Here is a 5390-nt window from a genome sequence, read left to right on the forward strand (position 1 = left end):
CTGTACCTCTCAAGTACCTCAGCCTATGGGGAAAGAGAGAAGGGACAAGCAGCCAGGAATTAGGATAAAAAGGAGGCTGCGCTCTCCAAAAATTTGAGAGACCCCAGGGGAATGCCCCATGGTCTCTCCCTTTATTTGAATAAAGTAAAAGGACTCCTCTGTCTCCTTTTTGGACATAAAGCTCTAGAGTTTGTGGATTACTTTTCCTGACAGGATTGACCCCGCTAGACAATAAGCCAGAACAACAGGCCTCCTGGCTATTCTCATGAGGATGGAAGCCCCAGCTCTGCAGTGTCTGATGCAAAGCTGAATTGTGCCTTGTCCTTGGAGCTGCCAGTGTGGGAATGGCCGTGGTGCAAGTAACTCCTCAAGCCCCCACGCCAAGAGCTGTATCCTAATAAAGGCATCAAACAGGAGTCTGTCTCCTGGCCAATTTCTTTCAGATGGCACTGCAAGCACGGGAAGAAGGTCCACTTAGAAATAGGATTTATTTTTTTTTTTAATAATGAAGGCAAAAGTATTAGCAGTAATGCAATTGGAGAACAGCAAATGAGAAAATTCAATAGTATGTCTTGTAAACCTTTTTAGTGAAGTTAAGAGTGTGCCAGTAATAAAGTGCATAAAATTTAAAAATCATTTCCTTAAATGAATTGCTTTTGGAAACGTCTTAGGAAGCATTATTTTGACAATGTTAATTGTTGCCTTTTTCTTTTTGATAAATGGATTATGTAAAATTAATTTTTTCCCTGTGTAGATTTAATCCACAACACAGGACCACTGTCAGAATTTAAAACTATTTTGAGTTTTTGAATGAATAGATACAAAAACCCTATACTCAATTAATTTATTAGTTTGAAATTATAAATCAGTCACTGTCTTTGTCTACAGTTTCCTGCATTTGACCAAATCTTACTGTACAAATACCCAGAGAAAATAATTATAGGATATATTTGAAGAGAAAGTTCTATCATAGTATTCTAAAATATTGGGTAACTTCCCTTCTGTTATGTCAGTGCTTTACTCATGAAGAACCTACAAAACATAGAGATAACTTAAAAAATTATTCCAATTCTTTGAGTGTGAAAGTAGTAAAACCATTAGTTAACCTCACTACAATTTCTTATAAAAATAACTCAGTGATCCAGGTTCACTCTTAATTTTCCCAGACTAGTAGAAAATCAAACTTTCCTTTATTATCTCTTACTCTTGCCATGCTAATACTTGTCTTCCTGAATGGACACCAGGATATGGAGAGGTTTTGTCCACTTTCCACTGGGAGTGGGCAGCACCACTGTGCAGAGAAGCTAATTTACAAGAATTTAATGTTTAGAAGGCTTTCATTATTGTCTGTATATGAGGCGATGAAAAGGTAAACTATCTTCCTCTCTATCCTCCTTGGGTGATCTGCATTCAGAGAAACAGAAGAAATAATCCAATCACCCAAACAGTGCAAAGCCCTAGATATATATCAGACTGCCCATGATGCAATTTTAATTTTAATTGAATTTAGCTTTGATTTTAGCATTTAATTTCCATGGGAAAAATGCTCAGCCTGCCTAAGTGAAAATCCAGCTGGAACAGGGTTCATCTGGTTCACCTGAAGCTAAAACACAGGTGCAAGTGTCCAACATCTTTCATCAATTTCACCTGGTACATGTTTCATCACTCCAGTAGTTTTAAATATTCTCAGTGCCCTCACATGAAAGAATACATTGCATTAATTTCTGAGGGTTACTTCTGGGTCTAGATACACTGAGAAATTTAAACCAGGCAACTGGCCAGTGATTAAATGTGTCCTTGCATACCTATGCTGGTTGAATTTAGTTCCCTGGTAAACTCAGATTAGTCTGCCCCTGTTCAAACTCAGCATCACAATCAGCATCAAAATCACTGATTACTTCTTGCAGACAGAACAGCCATAAAACAGCAGTGTTGGTACAAGTAGTTAGTAGAAAGCTAATTTCCCCGTTCCAGTAAATTAAGTTACCTAGGAAATAAAGGAATCTCTACAGGCACAAATCACTTGATATCTTGTCAAACAGCAGGTTCATACTTGTCTGGTAGGGTTTTGGAATCAGAGATTGCTTCTTGATCTAGATCCATGAAGATTTAGTGCTGATTTTGTGATTTTTTTTTTGTTTGGTTGGTTGATTTTTGGTTTTTGTTTTTGCTTTTGTTTGTTGTAGGTTTTTTTTCCTAGCTTATATCATGTTAGAGAGCTTGACTTGAAAGCTGTTGCCATTGCTTTAACCACAAATGGTAATCATCATATCCTGGAGGTGTCCTAACATGCACAGCATTAAACAGGTTCAGGGCCCCACTCTATTTTTTTCTTTTATTTTCTTTTTTTTTCTTGCAATTGAATAGCAAATATTCAGAATTATTCCTAAACAGATAGTGATTATTATTCTTAGTTTGTTAAAATTGTGGAATTAGTATGTTGCTGTATTTTATATATTAGTAAAGGCCTGTATGCACAAACCAGCCTTTGAAGTGAGTCGTGATATTAAGGGCTAAAATCCTTGAAACTTGCCTGCAGAAGAGAGAGTAAAGCAAAACAATATCCTTGTGTGTAGGGGAAAATATGTAAACTGTGNAGTAAAGCAAAACAATATCCTTGTGTGTAGGGGAAAATATGTAAACTGTGTGTGTTAGCCAATAGTAGCTTGCTCTGCCCGTGGACCCAGTAAAACCCTATAAAAGGTGTGCTAAAAATAAAGATAGTCGGCGTTCACAATTACTTCTGTGAAGACTGGTGAATAGCTGGCGGTCTCTCAATATTAGTAAAGTTAAGCAAAAGTCAAATGTCTCATGGATCTAGATTAAGAATCACTGGTATTCATAATACATAGGTGTGTATTTGCTGTTTGACGAGATACAAGGTACCAGAATACTTACAGAGGAGACAGAACCCTTACCTAGTAGAAAAATCATGAAAATTTTCAATCAGGAAACTTAGATTAGACAGCTATAATTTTCTGGATATTTTTTAATAAATGCAACTGACTTGTCTAAAATCTGCCATATTTAATAGTTCTTACAACTTTATCACAGAATTTAAAAGTTTTCTTCACTGGTGTGCAGCAGTGCAGCATTTGGGGCTGAATTGGCTTGTGGTCTGGGATTTGGCCAACAGAGATGGATGAAAGTGACTGGCATTTACTGGCAGCATCATGAACACAACTGGGCAGAACTGTAATGCACAATGAAAAGATGCTGGATTGTAATAATGCCTTAGTCTGTGACTGACTGCTGAATACTTGTTTACAAATTATTGCAAGATTCTGTTTACACAAGATTATTTTAACCTATAACATTTTGATATTCTTGGGAAGTGCAGATGGTATATTTACTTAATCACTGTCAGAGTCCTAACTTTTTATTATTTTAAACTGATTCTGAAGTCAGTGTTACTTCTGCTCAGTGTTTTCGCATGTGTTACACTTGCCTTGTTTCAACCCTTTTTTCAGTCATTTTTAATTCTCGTCAGTGTTCTTTTTCCAGTGTGAAGCTTTTCTTAAAAGTGACTGAATGTGTAAGCCAACAGTGGGAGTGGTAAGGTATTTAAGAAAAAAACCCCACCCCTTCCTACACTTCTTCCTGTGTTAGCAGTTTTTGAACCTTTCAGTGTTTCCACTGCTGGATCATGGGGTTATTTTTCCTTGGGACATGTTGTGCCCAGTTATTTAACCTGGCTCAATTTGTTACATTGCTGTACCCTGAACTACAGTATTAATTCCAAAACCTTAACACTGGAGTGATGAGTAAGGGCCTTGTCCCAAAGGCAGCAAGCTCCAGTCTTCTGGCAGGCTCTGGATCTGATCTACCACCTATTTCTTTCTTTAAAAAATACATCTCCCCACACTCCCCTGGTATTTATTGTTGTATTTGGGTACCAGCTGTACATGTCAGTGGAGTTGTTACAGGCAAAGAAATGAGCAGGTACACAAATAAAATGCAGCTTTCCAGCCTGAAAGTACTAAGTGCCCCTGCAGACTGAATGGAGGGAGACAGCAATTTATGGTGACTGCAACTTGGGTTGTTTTCATGGCTCAGAGTCTGGATGCTTCCATGAAGCCTTAGGCTGTTTATTCTCTCAGGCTGTTGAGAAAGAGAAGGAATTGTGCCTGCCACCAAAATAAAAGGACTTTATGTGGGCTTTTTATGATTCCTCTTGATGTGTGTCTGTATACTTAGGTGGAAAGGACTGTGAAATCTATGAGGAAATTTAACTCAGAATATTACCTTATATAAAGGTGCTCAGACATGGATTGAGACCTTCATTATTTTTTTCTGAATAGAATAAATTTTAAAAAAATAATATTTGAAACAGCTGCATAGGGACTGAAATATTATTGCTTAATCCTCTCTAGAATATTGGGATGGAATTTCACAGTATCTAGCTTGTGTATAAAGTAAACCTTATGTAAGATAATGAGGTACTTTGAAGCAAAATTTAATGGCTTTACCTTAGTCTTCCTACTGGTAGTGAATACTTGATATTTCCTAATGATGCTTTCTTCATACCTTCATAGCAATATGTTCATTCTACATCTAAAAACAGTTTGGTAATGTAATTTCTCTACAAAATGCTGCTACTAACCATATCTAAACTAATTAGGCACAGTCAGAAACAGCCTAAAAATGTAGCAAGCTCGCTGAATGAGCAGATTTGGAATTTGGCACTGTTCCTACTACATAACTCGATTAGGATGCTATTACTGATGCCTTCCTTTCTGGGCCACAAGAGCCAGATTTCTGTGTCTCTTCTGATCTCCTCTGCCCTAGAGCACTTCTGGGGGCAGAGGGGAACAGCTTGTGTGTAGCTGTTGTGATGCAGCTCCCCTACTTCTTCATCACAGCTTGGGGAGCAGAAATGTGAGGCAGGGAGAGCTGCAAGGGCGCAATGTGACCACCACCAGCAGTTCAAGTCAGAGCCTCCTCTGGATTTCCTTACAGTTCTGGGTGTGCAGCAGAGGCAAAACTAGCTGAAAATTGTGGCCATCCTAATATACATCCCATGGACTTTTTATTTCTAGATTGCTTTTTATTTCAACAAAAGCTTTTAAAACATTAGCCCTTGTGTTTTCCCAAATTTTATCAAAGGTGGCAAATTTACCATGTAACTTTGATACACAGAGCATGATCCCAAGCAGTTAAATGGCCCAGTTGAAGGATTTACCAAATAAATATTAAAACATTAGTATCATGGGATTGAAGGGAGGAAAGAAAGTCCTTGCTTAAAGTGTCTACAGAAACAGGAAATATCCTGTTAGTACAGCAGAAACTTAATCTTCTGTGTATCCAACTGTCTTGGTTCTAGAAGACAGGTGTCTGCTAGGGAGAGCAGGAGCCTCCCTTGGGATGAAAAAATGTAGACCCCCTCCCTC

The sequence above is a fragment of the Parus major genome, chromosome 1A (genome assembly GCF_001522545.3).
Source record: "Parus major isolate Abel chromosome 1A, Parus_major1.1, whole genome shotgun sequence".
Taxonomy (NCBI): domain Eukaryota; kingdom Metazoa; phylum Chordata; class Aves; order Passeriformes; family Paridae; genus Parus; species Parus major.